The sequence below is a fragment of the Rousettus aegyptiacus genome, unplaced genomic scaffold (assembly GCF_014176215.1).
Source record: "Rousettus aegyptiacus isolate mRouAeg1 unplaced genomic scaffold, mRouAeg1.p scaffold_m13_p_2, whole genome shotgun sequence".
NCBI classification, from domain to species: domain Eukaryota; kingdom Metazoa; phylum Chordata; class Mammalia; order Chiroptera; family Pteropodidae; genus Rousettus; species Rousettus aegyptiacus.
This window is the reverse complement of record NW_023416295.1, coordinates 64,062,472-64,087,774: the sequence shown is the minus strand read 5'-3', so window position 1 is coordinate 64,087,774 and position 25,303 is coordinate 64,062,472. Positions and strand designations below refer to the sequence as shown.

General features: G+C 38.5%; 1 protein-coding gene across 4 annotated transcripts in view; it reads left to right on the top strand.

The window, feature by feature from the left end:
- LYPD6 (LY6/PLAUR domain containing 6) overlaps nt 1-25,303 on the top strand; it is a 111,350-nt gene that overhangs the window by 56,147 nt on the left and 29,900 nt on the right. The window contains exon 1 of one of the 4 annotated variants that reach the window (XM_016151125.2): nt 14,583-14,900. The exons of the other annotated variants lie outside the window; for them this stretch is intronic. The gene's annotated coding sequence lies outside the window, so the exon portion shown is untranslated. Of the gene's footprint in view, nt 1-14,582; nt 14,901-25,303 lie in introns of those variants that run through there. 4 annotated transcript variants of the gene reach the window in all.

The window sequence follows — 25,303 nt, the reverse complement described above, 5'->3', positions numbered from 1 at the left end:
TTTCATTCTTGAATATTATTATTCCCTTGCAGTTTGTCTCTTATTTCAGAAATCTTTAATGTTTAATTTACATATTCTCAGTCATGGCATTATTAGCCATTTAGATTTCACAATATATTTGCTAGATACACTTCTTATGACTTTTTTCCCCCCTCTTTTGCCTTTTTCTCTATCTTAAAGTCTACTCTGATTAACTTTTTTTGCATTAGAGTCTTTCTCAATATTTTTGCATAAGAAGCATGAGGTTTATTTCTTTTTGAATCATTCCATTTATCAAGGATTTTTTTTTCTAGCTGTATAACCTTGGGAAAGTTAACTTCTCTGATCCTCAGTCTCCTTATCCATAAATGGAGATACTAATCATAGCTACCTCATATGAATATTGTGATGATTAAATGAGTTAGTATAAGCATTCATTCTAGTCATCTACTACTGTATAATGAACTACCACAAAATACTAGTGTATAATCATTTATTATTACCACTCATGGTTCTGTGGGTTAGTTGGGCATAGCTGGACAATTCTTGTTGAGGGCGCTTGTGTGGCTGAAGTCAGAAAGCAGCAGGGGCTGAGGTCATCTGAAGGTCCAGCTGGGCTGGATGTCCACAATGGCTTTTTCACTCACACGTCTCAGTTCTCTTCTAGGTAGCTTCCCTCTCCATCATTGCAGCCTGGATTCCTTATGTGGGAACTTAGGGTTCTAAGAGGCAGAAAACTGACACTCTTCACGGTGTCTTGGCTTACAACAGGTACAGCGGCACTTTAGCAGATTCTATGAGGTGGGAGACTAGGCTCCACCTTAAGTTGGAGGAATGGTGTGAAGGGAAAGGGAGGGCGGCCACTTTTATAGACAAACTATCATAAGTAAAATACTTAGAATAAGACTTGGCACTGAATAAGATTGCTATGTAATTATTAATGATACTGTTGTCATTATCATTAGTATTAAATTACCTTCAATATTTCCTTTAACTCTGAGGGTGAATGTTATTTCATATGGGTACAGAACTCTGGGAATGCCATTCTTGACTTGCAGTAGTATACAGATGAAGTCTTACTCCAGTCTAATTCTTTTTCCTTTATAGGTAACTTGTTACTTTTGTCTAGAAGCTTTTAAGATTTTTCGCAAAAATCAGAAGTGACAGCGATTACTGCATTTTAACAGACTTTTGGAGGTTCTAGAAAATATAAGACAAGAAAAGAAAGGGGTAAATATTGAAAAATAAAAAATAAAATTTTATCTTTGGCTTGATGATAACTTTTAGAAAATCCAGATGACTGTATGTATTAAGAAAAAAAAAACGAGAATCGAGGAACTATATAGTAAGATGAGTAATTACCAGATAAGCACAAAAACAACAGCTTTTCTCTTTTTGAGCAAGTACCAGAGTTTGTGTTGACGTGAGTCTTCTATAATCATTCTCAACTTGGAACTGGACAGCCTGCCAAATAGGAAGGGAGATTTCCCTCTATTATCTCATTAGTTTGACTTTCTTTTATCTGCTCCTTTTTCTCTGTATGTTCTTGTTATTTGTATGACTATGATACGCTGACTGCTTTTTCTTGGGAAGATTTGCCCCTTTTATTATGATGTTCTAATTTTCCTATTTTGGAATATTGCCATTTATGATATGATGGGATGGCAGAAGGTGGCCGTGAGAGAGAGAGAGAGAGAGAGAGAGCGCGCGAGCGAGCGAGCGTGCACGTGTGCCTGTGGTTTTATTTTGTCTTATGGCTGCCCTGAAAGTGCTCCCAGTGAGGTTTCTGAGGGAGGATGATTTCTTTTCATCAGAACACTTTATTTTTCTACTGAGGAGTCTGGGATGGTGCAGAGTAGTTTTCCTGGGGACCTCTGCAGGGGACAGACAGCTTGCCAGCTGGACCTGCCCCAGGTTCATGGAATTGTTGCTGTTGAGAGTGTCCCAATAGCTTGACCTGAACTCAGAGGGTAAATAAAGTAATGAGAAAGCCGTGGAAAACAAGATAAGGTGACCCAGCCACCAGAGAATAATAAGCAGAAGATAAGTGGTGCTGGTCAAATTGAATGAACAGTGGAGAAAAATAATAGTCCTTTTTGAAAAAGCTGTAAAGTAATTCCATTGCAAAAGAAAGTTTTCTGTAATTTTAACAAAATGTTTTTTTTAAATGAAAACATTCAGTAGGTTGTAAAGATACCCAAGAAATTGCTAACAGTGATTGCAATGGGATGACTGAGGGACCAGAGTGAGAAGATGACTTCCTTTTTATTGACATTTGTGCCTGTATCAGAATAACATATCAGATATGTATGCAGTTATGCAAAAGAGTAGAAAAAGGGAATGGGCTATAATAAAACCAAGTAGTTATGTTAGGATAGGATAGAAATTTTCTGTTTCTGAATTATAGGAGAATATAATGTTTAATTTGGAAGGAAAAGTACATTTTTATTTTCATTATCTTCTAATGAAACCACAGGATATTAGTAATAACTGGGACTTTGTCATTGACAGGAATAAAAAATATTTTTATATAACACAATTGTTGCAGATATCTGGAAATATCATCTATGCTCATTGCTGCTTGAAATTATAATCATTAGTATCACCACTAGAGCTTGATATTTAATGTTATAATAAAGAAGACTATATATTGTTATATCACGAGTTTGTGTATTTTAGTATTTTGATATTGGTTTTTAAATATAATTGGTTTTCTTTGTAGTCCTATGGATTTAATTTTATGCACTTCAAAGTATTATTTTGTGAAAGGGTCCATAGGTTTCAGTGGATGGCTGAAGGGATCCATGTCCTAAATAAACTCGAGAATCTACTGGATACAAAGACTATTGGGGTGAATCGCTGGCCCAAATGATCAAGTGGAAAAAATTTTCCAAACAAAGAGGGAAAATATGTAAATAAATAAATTATCAAATCATTAAGAGGAACATTGAAAGACTTGGAGGATTGTCCCACACTTCCAAAATAGGCAGAATTGAATCTTCTATCATAAAAGCACAAATAAGGGAAGGGTGGCTGGGAACATGATGTCTGCTCTGGGCTTTGGGCTTTTGTTGTTACTTTATTTGTATGCCCTTTGAAAGAAGAATGCAACTTTGGCAAAACTTTGTTGGACCACAGTTTTTTATTTTCAAGTTGAATTTTATTGGTCCACCAACCACCCTCGCCCCCACCCCCAGTCTCATAATCACTGATGCAAGTCAAAGCCCTTCTGGTACAAGTGGAGGAGCCAGTATGATTTGCTGAGGAGGACAGCTGGTTAGGGCAAGAGCCAAGATTGGAGCATGCCTATCCAATTCTCCAGGCTTTCCCCAACTCCCTCAGCTGAAGGGGGCCCTGGTAGAGCTGGTAGGGAAGTCTCAGCACAATTGCCTAATGCTTTTATACCTCAAAGAACACTCAGTGATCTGTCTCTGCGGCAGGCAGCCACAGTGGCATCGTCCTCTGCCTGAGCTTTTCTTGCTGTTTACCCTCTAGGGGTACCTGCCCGATACCTTATTACTGAGGTAACGAAGAAACAGATTTTCAAACTTTTGCATGATTTCTTGCTGACTGTAGTTCTTAGTCTGTTATGTAGCAAATGAAGAGAAATATCAATACTTGAGACTACTGATGGTGTGTAAAAAACAACAAAAGGCTGTGTGCGTGTGCATGAGTGTGCATGTGTGTGTGCACACATTGTGTGTGCACGGGTGTGTGTGTGTTGTGTGTGATACTTCATGGTTCTCTTTCTGGAGGATGAGAAAGCCTTGGGATTATGTATTTATGTGAATTTTTTGGGAAGAAACTACAAATGTTATTGGTCATTGTAGTCTTATTAGCTCTTGATTAAATATATTTAAACTTTCTGGTAACATGGTTGTTAATAGTGTTTGCTACTTAATTATAACAGCATTTTTAAAGCATGTCAGGGCAGTCTTAGTTTTATGTTTCGATAAAAGTGGAGGATTCAGAGTTTGCTTTTGGATGTTAGCATTTGCTCTAAGATTGGGGATCTTCCTCCGAAATGCAAACAAACAAAACAAATAAATAGTAATGCAGAAATAGTGCAGTCTACATGTGTGAGGGTGGGTTTCTGTTCCTATACATCTGGATGCATCCTTGCTCCAGGGCCTGAACTAAATGGGGATTTATTTTTCTAAACGACAAGGCTGGAAGAGGCAGTCCAGGGCAGATGTGACAGCTCCGAGACCAGTCTTGTTTCATCTTATCACTCTTCATGTTCACACAAATGACAGTTGTACCTCTGGGCTTCTCATCTATATTTCAGGCAGCAAGAAGGGTAAGGGGGGTGACCAAAGAAGGAAAAACAAAAACAAAATGTGAGCCTATGGTTTCCTAGAAGCCCTACTATTGCTCGGACTACGTCTTCTTAGCCAGAGATGGTTCACATGCTCACCAGGGCTTTAAAGAGTTCCGGGAAGTGTATTCTGAGTCAGGCCAGGTGCTGCCCGAATAAAATCGAACTTCAGTTTGTAACAAAGGAGTGATAGGATTTTGGATATTCAACTAGCAGCCTAGCACAGGATCCTTCACCATTTCTGTTTGTCTTCATTCGAGCTGATTCCTGTTCATCTGCGAGGTCTCTGTCTATGTCACCTCCACCAGGAAGGCCCCTAGGAGTGTCAGGAGTAAAGTGGTCATTCTTTGAGCATTGATGGCACCCTTTAGCTGTGCAGTTAACACCTAACTTTGACAACTGTGACCCAAGTAGGGGTTAGAGACAGTGGTTTCAGACATAGGATTCCAGTGCTATGATAAAGGTGTAGCTTACCACTCAGGGTTCTGGGAAGACAAATAAGGTTGTCTACCTGAAAAGTATTTTGAACTCTTATGTATTCAGGAGAAAGGTCTTATGTTAATTCTTGGTACAGTTAATGCTCTATTTCCCATGTCAGTAGAGAAAAACAAGAGTTCAGATTGTCTAAAGGTCATTGAGTCTTGATTTTGGAATTGAATTGTAATGCGTTTTGGATGTTGGCAGGAGACCAGCCTCCCGTGTGGGTAAAATGAAGCCACCATTAATGCGGGTCGGTGTTTCACGAATTTGCATTATCAGCTCCTGTCTCAGCCCTGTCAGGTGCAGTGGATGTGTGATGCATTTGTATTAAGAAGGGCTAAGGCATTTGCAGTACATTTATAGCTATGGCTGTTTTCAAATTCCAGCATTATTTTTTGATTAGATCATAGGAAAGATAAATTTGGGCCTTAGTAGCTTCATAAATACTTTTACTGGGTTACATTCCAGTGTATAACTGAAATGCTTATGTGAAGAGTATCTCCATATCTTCAGCAGAATAACCCATGAAGTCGTTGACCATTAAAGGTTAATGGATGAGTGGTTGATTTAAGAGCCTAATATCACAAAGCGTGGTCCCAAATCAGCAGCATCAGCATCACCTAGGAACCTACTAGAAAATGCACATTCTCAGGCAACACCAGACCTACTCAATCAAAAACTCTTAGAGTGGGCTCGGTACTCTGTTTTAACAAGTCTTCTGAGCGATTCTGATTTAGGGTCAAATCAAGGTGTTTTCAAAGAGTCTTGAATCACGTCTCTTAGACTTTGGCACCAGATTAGGAAGTCCTCTTTGATAAGAAGGCATGCAGTCTTTTCCTGGACGAGATGACATCACCCATCATGTTTCCATTTTTGCCTTTTCCTTTGGAAACTTGGGGCTGTGCTGACTGCTCCATCAGTCACTACATTTGCTTGGCCTTTAAAATTTTCTCTTCCTTTCCATGAATTTTATTTGCTTATTTTATTTAACAACCTTACTATGAGCCTTTTATTATAGGCCTTCTCAAACTCATTTTGCTAGTAAGTGGGTTGTCAGTGTGGGTAGGATATAATTCGAAATAAATTGACTCACTCAATAGTGATTGACAGTAGAAACATTTGAGGAAGAAATGCACTAGATAGTAACATTTTGCTTTCCCCCCCTTATAATATATATTATGTATCTTTTTTTAAAAAAAGCTGTACATTATTCCTTTGGTTGTACTTCAGTTTATAAATCTACCTCCTATTAGGTTGTTGTGAATATTCTTGCCTGTATTATCTTGGCACACTTTTGAAATATATCTGCTAGATGAATTGTTAGAAATATAATTTTTGAATTAAAGAGCACATATATTTTAAAAAATTGACTTGCTAGGTAACTGCTTAATTACCTTCCAAAATGATAAATTTACTTCTTCCAATGAGATTGTTTCTTTACCTACACACTCATTACCATAGGTATTATCAAATCAACACATTTTTGCCATTTAATAGGTGAACAAGTTATATCGTTTTGAATCATTGTTTTGATTTGCTTTTCTTTAACTCTGATAAGGGTGAGCATTTTAAAAAGATTTATTAACTAATTTTATTTATTTATATACTTATTTACTTATGGACTGTTGTTTAGAGATGATGTTTATTTATGTTTTTAATGACTTAATTCTAAGGTTTTCATACCTGGAAATCCTTGGAATCTCCAGAGAAGCTGGTTTCTGTTTTATTTTTAATACAAAATTTCTGGTTCTATCTATCTTAGACTTCTTGAGTCTGTTTCTCTAAGAGTCTACTTTTTAAAATAATGTTGATGATTAGCTGGCTTGGGACTGTGGTCTGTAAACACCATAAGCACAGTGTCCAGGGGAGGTCTCTCTGACATTTTTATCAAGTTAAAAGGAAATAAGTATTCAACATTGCATTGTGGGCACTAATGTAATTGGAAGCCCAAACTGTCCACTTTTCTCCTTTTTTAAGCTAAAAAGTTATATAAAAAAAAGTCATCTCATATTAGGATCCAAACTGTCTTTTGTGCTGGGAATGAAAATGGAATATAGAGAATAAACATTTCCAGGTGATTATATGTCAATTAAATTTATTACTTTCAGAATCATTAACTCCTCATGCTCCCCATATTCCTTTTGGAGCCAGGAAGCCCTGCGCTGAATTTTATGACCAATCGGTAAAAATATTTTGCTAAGTTTCTGGTATTTTTTATTTCTCCTGCACTTCTACTGTTTTTAACAATGTTACACTCAATCTATGGCTTACGTTTTCCCTTCTCCCTGACTTTACAAAGTATTAACATATCAATAGTATCATCCAACAGTTGGTTTATCCTCACACAAGGCAAATTGAGGATATTTAGAATTCTCCAGCTGCGTACTCCAACATCCCCCATTACTCAGGGATCCTGAACCCAACATCCTTGCCAGGCACCCTTCCTTTGCCCAGGAGAGACTTGGGTGGGGGAAAGAGGTAGTCAAGTTTGTAATTTTATCACAACATTATTTATTTATTGTTATTTTTCACAACGTTATACAGGAAAGTAGATGAAGAGAATAAAGCAACCCAAATTGTCTTTGTGTGAAGAAAAATGAAATATGATTAGAAAAAAAGGAATTAGAAAAAAAAGACTTTCGTCTTTCTACTATATTACAGGCTTACGAACTGTAGTTTCTATGGCCCAAATTCTTTCAGTTGTTCATCTCCCACTTATTTTATTCTCCTTTCCCACCTCATTTCTCTAAGATTTGCACTTTTCATTTGTTCTTGAAATCACTTAGCAGTTAATCTATTCTCTGGCATTAAGCCTTCCCCTGGGAATTTACCAATTGATTGGCCTTTTAATCCAGTAGTTAAGATTCTCCCAATACTCACTGACACAAGGCAGTTTCAATTTGTGTGTTTTAAAGTGTTGGTCAGGGACATTAGGAAAGTGAAGTTCACGTATCTGCCTGAACAGTACCAGGCAATTGATTTGCAGTTTGATTGTGGGCTCAGTGACGGAGTAGGGAGGGGAAGGGAAGAAGTATTTGGATTGAAACAATTGCCAAGTTCACTCCCATTCTGGCCTTCCGGTCTCTAGCCACATGCCATACCTTACAGCACAGAAACAGCACCCTGCAGACTGGGTTAGTGCAGATGTGCCTAAGTTAAGGACGGGGGCCCTGGGGTGGCCAGTTGTATCTTCACAATGTATAGGTGGGTCTTCAGTAATCCCAGAATTTATGGCCAAGTTTGCCTAGAACTGGCTGGTGTTATATTTGTGTATCTTTACAAATTTATGTCATCGGAAGCAGGACTTAATAATTAGTGGAATTTGATAGCATAGATGTTCAGTTAAGAAAATTATGTTTTTTGCTTTCTTAACCAAAATTGATTTGTGTTTTATACCACTATTCAGAAGAAGAAATCCGAATATGGTACAATTTTGAATTGAGTTTATTAAAGCATAACACTTAATAAACTAAGACATTTATTAAGTGTTTATTAATATATTTTTAAATGCTCACTATTCAAATATTCTAAATCCTTTTTTACTTTATACAGTTTTATAATGAAAAGCTTTATCCATTAAAATCTTTCAAATAGCCAGGTTATGGTTTAAGCTGTTTCTTAAAATTTTTGTTTGTTCAAAAGGTGTTATTCTTTGAGAAATCAAGGTGTTTGCCTTTATTGTATCAAAGAAATGTATCAATAAAACCTACTTCTCAAGTAATATAATGTTATACTTTTTAGATTTCTGTCTTCCCAAATAAATTATGATTTTCTTGAGGATAAGAGCTGATTCTTATTCAAATCTGTATCTCCCTGCTTAGCGCAGGGCTTGGCCCATGTTAAGTCCTCAGTAAATGCTTGTTGAACAAAATAGTTGTTCCTTTGTGAGGTTAATACAGTCTCAGTAGCATGGGGTTATGAAATACCCTATAAACTGAGAAGACAAAATTCAAAGTGTAATGATCTAGTTTCTTAAAAGAATAAGCAGCACAGCCTCTTAGAGGCATCGCCATGTGCAGAGCCTCCAGCATTCAGCCCCACAGGGTGCATTCCGTGGGGGTCATGGTTGAGGCCATTGAAGCGCTTTAGAATAGTGGGCACAGCTGGCAGGTGTGAACCACAGCAGTCAGTGGGTAAGCTTTGTATTCCCTCCTGTTGGATTATTTTAATTTCGAATCGATTTATAACATTTAAAATGCAGCGATCTCACAACAAAAATTTGGATTTCTGAGGTTTCTTAAAAATTCAGCAGATCTCTCCTTACTAGTACACAGTTCAGTAGGACCTTTGCAATGCCCTTTGGCAGGAATGTGCTCTCTTGGAGATCAAGACCTCCAATCTTACAGAGCTCAGAGTTGTGTGGGTGGGAAGCACAGACTACCCTGATGAGTTGTTGGGAGTGATGATAACTAGAGCCACTCTTGCTTCTTCTACCCCCCCCCCCCTTTTTTTAAATCCATGTGTTCTTCCAACATGGGACATAGCACCATATGGCGGATTCTGATCTCATGCATATGCTGCATATGCTGCATCCCGAAGGATGGCACCACATCCTTTTAGAGTAGTGCCTCTGAGCTGGTGTTTCAGCTGCACCTTTGGGAGGCCGTTCCAGCATTTGGTGAGGCTAGCTGCTTCTAAGCAGTGCTGCCATAACAATGGCTGCCATGGTCTTGGGCCCATTGCTGTACTTCCTTTCTGTAAAATGGGTGCTGGTCATATGCTGTGCAGGATCCCATCCCTGTAGATGAGGCATTCCATTAGCCCCCAGATAATAGTGCCGGTTGTGGCTCTGTGGGTGTGAATGCCTTTATGACTGAGCAGGTTCAATAGAACTAACTCATAATGGGTTCATAATGGGCAGTTCCAGATGCATGATCACTTGCTATCACATGAATAAACATTCTGTCTTTAGCAGGGCTCAGTAAAATGCCAGGGGCTGTTACTAAAAAAGTGTATGCTTCTCTACTACAGATGGCATGGCCTTGCTCCAGAATCCCAGGGGCCTGTGTTCTCATTCTCCCACTGGGGCTCGCTATATTGTCTTGTATGTACCAATAAAGATTTTAAGCTATATCCTATGAGCAATGGGAACCATTCACAGTTTCTAACTGTAGCGCTATATGGTTAGATCTCTGTTTTTTGAAAACTATAAGGCAGAAAGATTCGAAAGCAAGGAAACAGGAGGCAGGCATACCAGTTTAAAAGCTATGGCCATGGTCCGAGCAAAAATTAAGTACCTGAACTTAAGCTCTAACCATAGGCATGATGAAGATGGGGCTGATTTGAAAAATATTTAGAAAGTAGTATCAGTGAAACAAAGGGAATTGCATGTCAGGAGCAAAAAACTGTCCAGGACAATTCTAGGGTTTTGGGATTTGCTGAATAACCAAAACAGATTTTCATGTGTTAACATTTTTGTTGTTGCATTTTAGACTAAAGAGTCCCCAAGGACTATATCACTAAAAGAAACTTAAACTGCGCTGAGCCAAAAATGTTAATGAGCTACATTTAATCAGCTGGGTCTTGAACTGAACCCCAGTATTAATTTTTGTTGAATCAATTTTTCTTCCAAAAATACTGAGCTGGGATTTACCAGAAATATACGGAACCAGTATATCAAATATTGTTTTCATCTCTTTTGTTTACTCTATAACCTCAGAACCTAGAACAATACCCAGTACATTGTTAGACATGGTAAATGTTTATTAAATGAATGAATTCTCTCTATTAAACTAACAATTAATTTGGAGTTCATGATATTTTTTTTTTGGCGTATTTACAGTATGTGTTATTAGTGGGAGATGTTGAACTTAGAGTATAAATAAAGATTGAAAAAAATATGCCTTGTTCACAAGTCTCATGATAAGTGGGGACAGGGTGTATTAAGTCCTGGGAAACTCAGATGTTTCCTGATTTTACCTGGACTGGATATTTTTGACTTTATAAAATCCTAAGGGGAAAAGGACCAAGGGAGATGCTTTTCTTTCCCTCTTGATTGCAAACAGAAAAACAAAGAATTGTGGGCAATACTTACCTTATCACTTTGTGACACAATTCTAGGGAAGGGAAACCCTAAGTATTCTACCTGCTTTGCCCAGTGCGAGCCAGGGTCCATTCAGTCCCTCATATCTAGGACTTATTTTAAGAAATAATGGGGAATAGATCATCTTATGAAGTAGAAAGGATGGTACCCACAACATTATTTAGAACATAAAAATGTGGAACCATCTACAATGTGTAATTATAGGGATTGAAATAGGGGGACACAGCCCCTTAGAATTACCTACATTTTCACCTGTAAGGATAAGATTTTAACGTTAAAACAAACTGAGTTAGGCAGAGATGAAATCCCAACATATAATAGAAACGGTTCTTTCCTCTAATTCTCTAAAAACTTGGTTTTTACATCTCCATCTGAAACTTTGCCATTGATTTAAATGACTTGAAAAGAGACCAATCCATTCAGAGAAGGCCTGGGGAAAAGGCCTGGCTGCTCAACAAAGCGAGTTCCAGAGCACATAGTTTCCCTGTTTGTTTCTCTCCTCACTCTCCTCATTCAGCACCCAGTGTGCACATGCTCCTTTATACTTCTTAAAGCTGAAATGACCATTTTCTCCTAAAGTGGCACAGTCTTACTATGTCCAAAATACAGTGAGCAAGCCAAACTCTTCTCAAAAGCAGTTCTTTTATCCACCATAACTTCTCAATTACTGACAACTTTTTGAAGCATAATATCTGAAGCCAGACTTCCTAAATTCAAATGTCCACTCGAATGCTTTCCACCTAGGTAATCCTGGAGCAATTGATTTACTCCTTTTATTCCTTAGTTTACGCATCCATAAAATTAGTATTTTAAACATTCTTTCTTCGTAAGATAATTGATGGAATCAAATATAAAGCATATAGAACAATAATAAGCTAACATTTCAACCATCAACTAAAAACAAAATAATGGTGGGGGGTAGAGTGGTTCTTTGTGGTACCCCTGAAATTATGACACCTAGGTCTGTTTCATTTCCTTTTTATCTCCTTTTACCCCAGCATCAATAATCAGCCCGAGTGCCTTCCATAGAGGCAGTTGTGCAATATTTTCTGATTTGATTTAATTAACAGTGATGTGTTGGTATTTAGCTGCATAATAATCATTCTACTTCACCCTAGCTTTAATTAGTTCTGAAGTCACAACCTTAAGTGACTGTCTTTCATTTATTTATCATTAATTTAGAACAGCACTATTCAACACCGTAACCACTATCCACATGTAGCCATTTAGTCTAAATTACAATTAAATTCAATTCCTCAGTCACACATTTCAGTTGCTCAATAGCTACATGTGGCTGGTGGCTTCCAAAATGGACAGTGCCCATACAGAATACTTCCATCACTGCAGAAAGTCCTGTTGGCTGGTGCTGACTTAGACGCTTCATTTCACTGCTCTTGTGTACATAGAATTATTGTAGCATTTTTCACTGCTTACTAAACTCCTCTGCATGCACTGCACCGGCTGGCTGGAAACTTAAGATCCCTTTAAGCATGGAAACAGGAACCTGGAGCAACCAGTCATCCGTGTCAAATCCCAATCCTTTTAAGATCTTTGATCCAGTTCCTTTGCCTCCTGTTGGATAATTCTTGACAATATGTGTTCAGTTTTTTTCCCATACCCATATGAAAAAAACCTGACAGAGTGCAATCCAATTACAGAAACTATATGGTTTTAATATTGGAACTATGTTATTGGAACTTTACAGAGTGAAATTAAGATGAATGTATCCTACCTTTCCTGTTTTTTTCCTGACTATATTACGGATATTTGTTCCCCTTTGCCTTAATCTTGACCCTGTTTTCCTCCTATGGATAACATCAGAATGCTTGACTAGAAAGGGAGAGAAGATGGAAAATTTACTACCTTTAAAAAGATAGCGGTCACATAATCAAGCCTTAGCCTCACAATCATAGTCCCTTACAATGGAAATGTCCATGTGGGGGGTCCCAATAAATCGAAGTCACCTTCGTGTGTCAGTGCAGAGGAAGAGACTGAACCACAGGGGAGTTTTGTAATTCAAGTTCACATGGCTCTTTGCAGCAGAGCAAGAGCTTAAACTCAAATCTGCAAAAGCCCTTCTCTTCCTGTCCCTTCACGCCACCTCTGAAAGTGCTGGTGCACGTGTTTCCTTTTTTGAAAACCCATCCATCTCTCTGGCTACCTTCTGAGTATTGGTTGTGGGTGCATGTTTATCCCTAGAACGACCTAAAGACATTTTCTCTTTTGTTGTCATAAAAATAAGTGTGTTGGGTCAGAAAGGTAGAGTGCATCTCACCCTGGAGCATTTCAAAGGCAACATGGGACAGTCATGTCATCAAAACCACTTTGGGGAAGTTATTACCAAAGAAGCCTGGACAATCCTGCCAGGTTTAGAGCCAGAGCATTGTGCAAACCAGTGGGATGTTGTAGTCTTTGTATAGGTCGTTGTTTGCCCACTTTCTTTCTCCAAGTGACCTGAACAGCCCAGGAAGGATGCTGAGCAGGATAAATTTCACAGATCGTGCTGAACTGCATAACAGTACCTTAATTCAGCACTTTTGGGGGAACTTTTTGGTTAGTTTGCCAGTACCCATGGATGAACAGAACACATTTTGGGGCTGTTTCCTTCCACCAGGAACTTGCAGAAGCATGATAAAATTTCCCAAACTTTGTCGCAAATTAGAAATACCCTGAGAGATTTAAAAGTCCCAGTATCAAAGTCACATCCCATTCCAATGAAATCTTAATGAACGGGAGCCAGCATCAGTAGTTTGTAGGATCTCAGGTGATTCCAATATGCAATAAATGTGGAAACCTTCGTCTTTCTTGACAACTCCCTTCTCTTCCTCACTTCCTTGTGTCTACCCTCTCTCCTTTTCCCATCTTTCTCCCCTTCTCTTTCTCTCTCTGGGTTTTCACCCTAACTCTTGTTCCCCACTGCTAGCTAGTACCTGCCTTTTTGAGAAGTAGCAGGAAGCCTTCTTTGTACCATGCCAAAGTGGTCCTCAGTGGCTCCTTCCTCAAGCAGGAAACACTTGTTCAGGTCTCGGTGTCCTTCCAGTGCTCACTGAGGGCCTCAAACTCTTTGTTGGGCTGCCTCTTCCTCCATCACCCCATCCCCCAGGACACTGTATGCCTCCCAGATCAGAGCTTCCCAAAGGGGTGTCTTTTCACTCCTAAGCATCTACACATGTGTTCCCAGGCACCTGTCCATTCTGTAGAAGATTTAAAAATGTGTCTTCATTTTTTGGTGCCCCAGTTTTCTCAGCTGCAGAATGGTGCCTTTGGCGCCCTAGTTTTCTTATCCGCAAAATGGGGTAATACTATCGACTTCATAAGAATTTTGTGGGGATTAAAGAAACACAAAGAGTGTTAGTACCTGCTGGGCTGAACCATATGAAATCACCAAGGAGCTTAATCCTAATTTTCTGTGCATTTATAAGTCATATTATAATTATTATGATTATGGTTAATTAGCTGACAGTAGAGCTAGGAAAGGTTCTGTGAGACTTTTTTTTTTTTTTGCTTTAAAGAAGAAAGCATTTTTCAAATTTGAGAAATCCTGCCCTAGACCTTCCCCCATTGACCTCATTTAATTCGCCTGCCCTGCGTTTTTATCCTCAATGCAGGATGCTGATCTTCATTTGGGATCAGTTAGAAAATCTGAGAAGCAAGCTGGGCTTTCAATTCCTCCTAATAGAACAGAGCACTCTGTTTAAGTGCCTTTTTGAAGACCTTTCACACCTCCTGGAGAGCAGATAGTTCTGAACCAGTATCTTGACCCAGATGAGTAACTGGATGCTTTCCTAGGCCGCTTGAGTGGATGTTGAAAATTACTAGCAGGCGTGTTCTAGGCCTAGTTCAAAATGCTTGATGTGTGCGTTATTTCATAAGAGCCCTATGATGTAGGCATTACCCTTTTCTTCATTTTGCAGATGAGGAAACTAAGGCACAGAAAGGTTTAGAAACCCGCTCAAGGTTAATCACATGTCAGCAGTGGAGCAGATTCTGGCCTGGCTGGCTCCAGAGCCCATACTCTTAGCAACTGCACCATACTGCTCTCCAGGCATTATCTATCTGTCCTCAAAATAATCCTACGAGGTAGGTGAAGGGGTCGGGGTTCTGCCTGGGTCTGAAGCCTGCACTTATTGTCTGTCTTCTCTGGTCTGTCACTGGGAGAGGGGAGAGCAGAAGGGGAGGGGCTGGTCAGCCCTGCTTCTTGGGTGTGGTCCTGTTGCTGCCCTTACAGTGGCCTCCATTTCAGTCTTAGTACCTCCAGCTCTTCTTTGGCTGATAAGATAAAGTGGTTTCTCTGACCCTTCTTACAATATGAAAAACAACAATAGCAACAACAACAACATACGTTATCTAAAGCTAGGGTCTCTCTTGACTATAATTGCCCTAAGAGCTCCCTAGCATTCTTTGAGTGGTCCCGAGTTATTTGCCCATAGGCAGTGCTGGAGGAGGGTCCAGGGAGGTGGAGTTACTTGGTTGGTTTCTTGTTTTCTCCAGCTCTGATTCCACTTCCTTAATTTTGAGAAGGCTTGCCTTTGTGTGTGTGCTGGGCTTTCCTCTCCACCCCAACCCCCTCCCCATGAAAGTGGAATAGACAGTATGTATTTTTATTTATTAACCTAATCCCTCTCAGTGAAAAAGTGATATTATTACTAGTAATAAATATGGTTTTTGCATTACTATGACCAGGGGTGGCTGATCCAGGTTATTAGGGAGGAGCCCTCCTTAAGGAAAAGAATACATAAATTACAATCCTAAAATTAGGAACAGAGCTTTGGCATTGGCCCATGCAATCAGGACCCTGAAGTTTATCCTTCACTCACTTTATGATAAATCCACATCTGGCTATGACACTGTGATTTTAACATTTTTTGTTTTCTCTAATCTCATGTCCTATTACTAGTATACCTATTCGATTGTTCACATGAACCTAGACATTTATCTTGATCTTTATAAAATGTAGTATTGGGTCAACCCTGTCTCTATTTCTTCCTTTCTTCCTTTTACAGATGAGCTGCCCTGGTTGATAGGAAGAAATATGGACCTCTTGTTGGGTTTCATTGATAATGCCTTGTCATTTCCTCCCAGAGGGCCTTTGTAGAGAGGGTATAGCTATTGTGTCACCTGGCTCCACTACCAGGCATTTTCCAAATATGTGGCCTTGATTATAAGCACAGCAGGTCAACACTATACCATGATCACTCTTGACTAAATGACTCAAAGATGCATCATCTCTTCCTGTATGTTAGGCAAGTCAACATTTTCTTTCATTCTTTGTAGGGATTTTTAAGAATTAACATGAATGATTTTACTAAATAGAGTTCAACAATTTGGATATTAAGCTGGAACTATTGACAATAACATATACAACACATAACATTATCTATAGGTGCCTCATAGAGGATAATGAATGAGTGAACAGTGTAATAGAAAACAAGGAAAACTGAGGGACAGAAATAGGAAAACTCAGTAACAAGGAAGAAGGAAGAGGAATCTCATATAGCTCTTTCAGTATCCGTAGTCAGGAATCAGTTTTATACTTGTATTTCCTTATCCACAGAAGCTAACTTAATATTTTTTACCCCTGAGAAGGGAATTATTTAGATATAAACACAAAAGAACAGTCTTCTTTTATTAATTAACTCCTACATCTTTTTTTTTTTTTGCCTGAGTGAATACTATGTAAAATCTTATTACATTTTGTTTTGCTACAGTAAGATTTCTTTAATAACCATTATTTATAAAGACTTGAAATGAAGATGGTGCATTACAGAATTCCGACCTCAATAATGCAGAGTTAGGAGGTCATCTTATACATTCTTTTGCCTTTAAACTCAGGGTGAGGAAATTCTTCCTTCTCAAAATAATTGTGCTAATTTGAAAAGTCAAGTTATAGTTTAGACCATGAGTTTTAGCAGATCCAATTCCCTTTCACAGATGAAACTGAGATGGTCTTAGAGCTATCAGGAGACATAGTATATATAGCTCAAAAGTATTGGTTGATCAGAAGTTGGAAGGATGACTGCCTGGATAAATTTGTTTTTAAAAACATATTCTTCATTAAACAAGAAATGTTGGTTAAGTTTAGTAGTTAGCTACTAAAAGAACCCAGTGGTTTGAAAAAAAATGTAGCCATAAGCCATTGTTTTGATATTGGTTATTTGATTTATTTTTTATTTTAGCATTTTTCCCATAAGAAGAGAAAGTACAGGCTGGCTCTCCTGCCCCATAAGAAATTCTGAAAGAGCTCTCCACAGCTATGAAACTAGCCAATATATTTTTTTGAACTTGAGTTGTATCAAGGACTAAGTAGAAATGGTCTTAAGGCTTTTTGACAAAAACTTGGTCAGGATTCTGGGAAGCATAAATAAAACCTTACTCCATGCAAGACAGGAAATAAGATTTAATGTGGGCTGATTCTTCTCAATCCTGAGTGAGAATAAAGATTATGTTAAGTGATTGTTAATGGTTAAAGGTAGGCCATATTCTAGTCTCCACATCCTGACAGCCACACGAGCAGGTGGCTCATCCTCTGAGGTGAGGAGGAGAACTGTTTGAGAAGGAAGAGTAATGCTTTCTAAGCTGCAGTGGGAGAGAGAATAAATCTGGCCTCTTCCTGCCCCCGGAGTCCACTGAGCTTGGGAGAGGGAGCACCACCTTCCAGTGTAGAGAGGGAAGTGGTATTTTTACTGAGAGCCAGGCTTCAGTTAACACACCAAACGCTGAAAGGAATGTTTTATGACAGGGTTAGAGGCAGGGTTGTTTGTTTACATGTGGCTTTCAGAGAACAGGGTGAGAAGCAGCAAGAGGGCAGAGAGCACTTAAGAATGTGGGTGAGGATGACAGTGGCCAAAGTCAACTGAGAAAGATTTGGAAGAATTAATAGGCCTCAAGGCCTCAAATAAATCTTCATACTCGAGCTCTAAAACAAAAACAAAGTGGCCCAAAGCACTATACAGTGGTTTCTGCCAACAAAATTGGTTAAACAGTGTAGCATACCTCCGCTCATTCACAGCAGGCAGTGTCTGCATTATAATTATTACTAGCACTTTCTTGTTTCTGAAGTTTTGGAAACACTAAATCAGCAGAGGGAAGGTGAATGTACCAGTCCAAATACAGAGAAGATACCTTTATATGGTACCAAGATAACTCTTTTTTGATCAAATGATAGAAAGTATATGCCTAATAATCTAAATGTTGGATTTGGAACTCAGCTATTTTGAACACGAACAAATCTGTTTGTGATTTAATCCACTTACAACCATTGTTATGTTTCTGAGTATATTTTATACTTTCACATTTTTGGAAGGTTTCTGGGATGAAAATTTTAAGAAAAAAATAAAATGAAAACACAACATTCTTAATATATAGAAGCATTTAATAAAAGACACAAAAGCAAAACTTCCTCAAGACTGTCACTCTTTTCCAAGTCAGTAAGAAATGGCAGGCTGTAACTGAAATGTACCCAGTGTTCCATTCCTGCGTAGAGTTTTTTGACTCCATTCCCTTGCGGCTCTTTGTCCTTCAAAATGCCTTCTCGTCAGTTCTATAAAACCTTCAAATTCATAGAGGAAGCAATAAGCATCTATCCGACAAGTAGAAGAGAGTTAATACAACATCTTTTAGAAATGCGAATATATTACTAGCATACTCAGCCAAGCATCATTTATCCTTCAGGAGTTGCAGCATTTTTGATGCAATTGACCTTTAAATCAGTTTGGGACAAGGTAGAAAGGCAGCATTTCCTTCTAAGCCTAGCCTTGCCAAAAAGTTCCAGAAAAAGAAATACATTTTTTTAAAAGCATCGATTTTGATGTAAATAGATCCTTGATTCATACGGGGGATGTGTGAACATCTCTTTCCTTATAGGTTATGGAAACAAAACACCAGTGTCTACAAAGTCCAAAAGAGGTCATCTCTAACTAGTTCTCTATTAGTGACATTTAAAAACCAACTCTAACCTTTTTTTAAATTGATAAGCCTTTAAGAAGTATTAATGAAAGAAGTTTATTTGTTACAAAGGAAAATTAGGCTGGTAGCTGGACCCTTTTGGAACACTTTCTAATTGGTCTAGTTCCTGGTTCCAAGGGACAGAAAGCCACCTCAAACTATCTTGGGCAAAAAAAAAGAACATATATTAGACACTGAAGCTTCTAAGTAAAGAGTTAAAAATTGGCCAAAAAAGTCAAGGGGTGCACATAGATGGGGTCCTTCTCCATCTCTCCTCTCTGTCTCTCTTGGCTGGCAAACTTCATACTCTTCTTCCTTCTCCACATGGAAAGGAACATGTCATATCCATCTGCTTGAGTTTTACTTCATAGGGGCTTCTGTACCAGACAGGGCTGATTGTCTTATTCCAATTCTGGCTTGGAAAATACCCAGAAAGGACTCTGGCCTGGCTCGATCGGATATCCAACCCTGATCTAAACAACAGCAGCCTGTAGGATGGGTCACGTGAGAACATGGCGCTCCCCAAGAGCAACACATGATGAGTGTCAGTAAAAGAGCCATACCATGAGAAGGATAGTAGTATAGGGCAGAAGTGATTCTAAAGGCCCACTAGAACTATTGTTCCAACATTATTATATTTTGATATGTAGTGTTGTAATGGAGTGGATTCTATTTTTAGAGAAGAAAATAATGTCAGTAGGTAAATTCCCCACCTTCTGGCATTTGCAAAGATATTCATTTTAGCTACCATTAGCTTTATTTTGCACTTGCAGGCTAATGAGGTTATTTCAAATTGTTTATTGTAGTGGACATCTGTGTAATTTTGCTAGTCCAGCATCCAGTTCTTCTTCGAGTGACAATTCCTAGATTTTTATTTAGGAAACCAATACCTATTTTAGTACATGATTTCCATGAAGTTGATACTATTAATTTGTCCCCCGGTGACATGCTAGTGACCCCAGCTCTGGCCAATTGGAATGCCACATTCCTCTGGCTGGTTTTTGACCAGGGATGGACTGCCCTGCTGTTTAGAGCTTTTTCTGGAACAGTTGAAAAACAGTCTGGGATTGCTTCTGAAGCAGCTGGCCACAGACTGGGAAAACCTGAATGAGAATAAAGGCAAAAGAGAGGACAAAGCAGAGTTGAGGGATGGAAATTCCTGATAAGAGGGTGAAAAGTTCAGCCATGTCTAAACTAGGCAATCAGGTGAGACAGTAAAATTCTTCCCCCTCCCTTTCCCCCCTCAGTTTTGTTTACAGCCTATTCGATCTGAATTTCTGTACCTTGCAACAAACGTGACAAATGAAATTATCTTCATGAGCAGAACAATAATTCCTAGTTAGCTCTCCTGCTCCAGTTCTTTATGATCCAGATATCTACTGCTGTATAACAAATCACCACAAAACTTAGTGTCACGGGGCAGTAACAATCATTTTATTTATCTCTCTTGGTCTCTGTGAGTCACGAATATGAGAAGGGCTTGGCCAGGTGGTTCTCACTTGAAGTCTCTACACAGCTGCAATCAATGGCTGGAGCTGGAATAGAGGGGAGAGGAGCGGGCTGGAGCAACTGGGGACTGTCAGGGCACTGTCTCTTCATCAAGTCTCAGCAGCTCTGTGTGGACTACTTGGGCTTCTTCACAGCATGGCGCACAACACACTCAGACTGCTCACATGGCTTCATTGTGTGTATTCCAGGGCACTGAGTGTAAGTCGATCAACTTCTGTGACCTAGCTTTGAAAGTCACACAGTGTCTGTCTACCACCCTCTTGTCGATTGGGCAATAATCTTGGCCCAAAATCAAGGGTAGAGGATGTATACTCCACCTCTCAATGGAGATGTGTCAATGAAATTGCCAACACATTTTAACATTGCCACATGTTATGAGCAATTCCTAAATTGTAAGAAAGGTACTGTGGTCAGAATGATGTATTTAAATAGACTTAGTCCATGAAGAAATCCCTTTGGTTTATACTTTTGGGATTAACTTTTTCTGGTTATTAAGTCATAACCAAGCTTAGTCTATATATGTTGAAAATTAAAGCAAGATTTCTCATGATCTTTCAGGCTTCAGAATTCCATTTTGCTCTCGTATTAGGGATTTCAAATTTCAATGTGACTACTATTGAAATCTGTTTAAATTTGTATTAGTTTTCTACTTCATAATTGTTTATATATTGATTTAGTATTAAGGTATTGTCATTTAGTACTTGGTACCTTAGTGTAGCTTCCAGAAGTGCTTAATTATCTGCTAGTGACCAGTTTAAGGAGTTGGCAGTATCTTATTTTATGAACTCTATATGAAATAGCAAGTGGAGTGTGGTCCTATCACTTTGCCTCTCTGACTAGCATAGACATCCTCCTTTACACTATCTACTACCATGTAGTGAAAATCAGAATGCAACTCTTTTCAACTTTCTCCCAAGTGGAGGAAGTCTAATAACTCTCAAATTATTACTTTTTTTCTGTTTCGGAATGTAGCAAGTAATCCATTGGAATAAAACCAGCAGTTGAGTAACTCATGCAAAGGTAATTTAGAGCACAAATTAAATCTGTCAGAGTGGTATTAGATTTGCAAAAGCTCATAAATAACAAATGAAAGGTCACGGAGCTGTGAAAATGAGAGTGTACTTCTTCATAAAGAGAGCTGCAGTCAGAGACAGAATTCTCAGCATATATTCAAATAACAGCACATAAAATGGAAATGCAACATCTTTTCTAAATGTCTAGAACAGTCTAAAGGCACAGTAGACTCCAGGGAAAAGCATCAAAGTCCTAGAAAAGACCCTTTATATTATCCGAGTATGTCCAGCATCATATTTGTGAGGTTTAGAGATTAAGGCTCCATGAACTACTGAGAATCTGTACAGAAAAGATACAGCCCCCTTAGCAGAGCCCACGTTTCAGTAATAGTTAGATGAAATGTGAATGCATGTCACTCATTTTTCATTTTTTCAGTTCCTAGAAAGCACTAATAGAGTGAGTAGCACTTCATGATTTACTGCAGGAATGTAAGCAGTTGGCAATATTAATAAATAGTCCTGCCCATCTGGTTTTATTCATGGAAAAGAGAGGTGGGAAATCTAGCCCCGGCTACTACAAAATAGACAGGTTCTTTTACTGTGCATTGTATGTAGTCCTTTCTTTTTATGGGGCTTGACTTCTTTAAGGGAACAAAAACTTTATAAAACATAATGTGTGGGCTTCATCAAAATTAAACATCTTTATGTGTTGTATAGACACCATTAAGAAAGTGAAAATTAAACATAGAGAATGGGAGAAAACATTTGCAAATTATGTATCTGAAAAGGACCCAGAGTCCAGAATATAGAAAGAGCTCTTACTGCTAAATAATAAAAACAATAACCCAACTTAAAAAAAATGGGTAAAGAATTGAATAGAGATTACTCCAAAGAAAAAAATACAAATGGCCAGTAAGCACAGGAAAAGATGATCAACATCATCAGTCACTTGGGAAATGCAAATTAAAACCACAGTGAGATTCTACTTCACACTCACTGTGGTGGCTATAATTTTAAAACAAATTAATGAAAATAATTATTGATGAGGATATGGAGAAATTGGAAGACTGATATTTTGCTAATGAGAATATAAAATGGTGCAGCAGCAGTAGAAAACTGGCAGTTCCTTTAAAAAGATAAACATGGAGTTACCATAAGAATCAGCAATTCTACTCTTTGGTATGTAGCCAAAAAAATTGAAACATATGTCCACACAAAAATGTGTAGATGAGTGTTAGTAGCAGCATATTTTACAATAATCTAAAAGTAGAAACCACCCAAATGTCTATCAACCATCGAATGGACAAGCTAATGCGGTATATCCATATGAGGAAATAATTTAGCCATGTAGAAGAATGATATACTGATTCATGCTACAACATGGATGAACCTTGAAAACACTATGCCAGAAGCCAGGTACAAAAGGCTGTATTCGGTATGATTCCATTGAAATGTTCCCAACAGGCAAATCCTTGGAGACAGATGGTAGATTAGTGGTTGCCAGATAGTGGGAGAGGAATGGATTTGGGATGACTACTAATGATTGCAAGGTTTCCTTTTGGGGATGATGAAATGTTCTGGACTCGGTGATGGGTGCACAATATTATGAATATACCAAAAAAAGCTGAACCGTATTATTTTAAAGTGGTGAATTTTATGTTTTGTAAATTTTATCTCAATAAAATATTTATAAAATAAAAATAAATCCTAAAAAAAAAAAAATCAATGTGGTGTGTACAAGGATCAATAACACAGGCAAGGGTCAGACAGAGAAAGAGTTCTTTGCGGTGTGAACCTTGATCAGTGGGAAACAAGAGAAAGGAAGGAACAGGCAGGTAAATTCTTCCTTTTTCTTCCATGGACTATACTAAGGTACAGATCTTCCTTGAAGTCCTGTCTCTTTGTGGGTGTTGTGAAGTAGGGAGCATAATAGTAACCTAGGGTTACATTGCTTTATGTTGTCTAGATTCCTCTCTATCCCCCACCCCCACCTTTCTTCTCCCTCCCTCCCTTCAATCTCATTGTCCTGAGCTTACTCCTCCCAGCTAATGTCTTAGCACCTTTAGTCCTTGCCCCAGATTCTGCTACAAAGAGAACCTGGACTAAGATATTAAAGGAAGGGGATGGTAGAAGAGGGAACGAGAGGACATGCTGTCAAATGTTGATTCTATTATTGTAGAAGAGACTCGGGTATTTTTGAAGTTGTATTGACTGTAGGAGAAAAGCTGACTTTCATTTGTGCATAAAAAGCGAAATTATTCTGTCAAACTCATTCTTTGAGAAGCACTATTTTTAAAAAACTGTTTTCCTCTTTATAAAAATAATATATGCTCATCAAAAATTTCTAAACATGCAAATTGAACAAAAAAAGAACATTAAACAATGCAAATTGAGCAAAAAGAACATTATCCCAAATCCGACATCATTTTAGTGCATATCCTTTCAGCCTTTTTAAAAATAATACATAAACCTATAAATACTTTTTTTTTCCTAAGAAATAATGTCCTGAGTAGAATGTGTGCTGATGATAAAGTTTCGATTGCTTTAAGAATTTAGAAATTCTCCATTAAACACATAAAATTCATGGTTAAAAGTAGTTGAACCCCCTCAAATTTGAAAACTCATGCTACATGAACCAAGCCTAAAGAATTAAGCTTGCTTATAGTAAGTAAAGCTGATCTCTTTTAATGAATGAAATGATTGCTTTAACTTAGTCTGTGATCCTTCCCCACGAGTGGGGTATGTGAGCATGCACACACTGCACACGTGGAGACAGGAGCCTTGAAAGGGATGCAAGATGATGCTTGTGACCTGTGCTCTCTCAACATCTTTTATAAAGTAAAATCTAACACAAGACGTTACGTAAGGATCATGGGGCTGGAACGTAGCCTGGAGGGGGAGATACAGGGAGAGGGCAGAAGGGCAGCACCCACGTGTTGGCTTCAATGATGATGGATGGCAGGAAGTCACCGTGGTCTACATGAGCCTCAGCATATTAAAATGCTGGTGGCAGAAGAGACTCTCCTGCTCTCCTTCACTGGCCTTGTCCCTGCCTGGCTGGCCTTGGGGCAGATATTAGGGTGCAGGAGACGTATGGACCATGATTTGTCATACTTAGTAGTTTTTGGAATTGTTATGTTTTTCTGACTTCAGTGAGCTGTATATTTAACCACAGTTAATTGCAACATGTTTACTTTCACTTAGAAAATTATATTGACCGATTTTGAACAAAGAAGAAATAGTAAAAATATAGGGAAAAATTACACGGCATTTACTGTGTGACAGACACTGTTCTTAGTGCTTTACTTATGCTAACTAATTTAATTCTCATAATAAACTTTTGAGGTAGGTAGTATTATGATCCCTATTTTGCAGATGAAGAAACCGAGGAACAGAGTGGTTAAGTAACTGGCTCGGGGTTGCACAGTCATAAAGTGTTGGAGTAAGGTTTCGATGCCAGGCATCCAGCTTTTCACCTCTGTATGTTACTTGTGTTTAATCAAGCATGCTGTGAAATGAAGGCTTGTGGATGGGTAGCTATGCTGCGGAGGTTGCAGTAAGGTTCATTTCAGATGACATTAAGTAATGCATAACTCTTAGTGCAAGTACTGTGTAGAGGAAGATTTTTAAATCGATAACCAGAAAGAATGCTGTGGTTGAGAAATGCTTTAATAAAATGTGCCACTTGCATTGTTTGATATATGTGAAGCACTGGTGTAAACATTGAGTTTCACATTAAAAAGAACTTAAGTTGGCCGCTAGTTGATATTTAATGTTAGTTATATCAAAGTAAAACAAAATAGTTTTCCTCACTACCCCTCTCACACTGAGCCCTGCCACAGACTGTGAAGAAATGGGGGTGTTGATGTGCAGTGGGTTCTCCACGGGGCGCTGTGCAGATCTGTTCCTCAGGGGCGGCCTCACCTGACCAGAGAAACACTATTGCATTCATTTAATAGGAGATAATGTTTGTCCCTGTCACTCTGTGAGGGAAAGGTATCATTGATATTTGTTTTC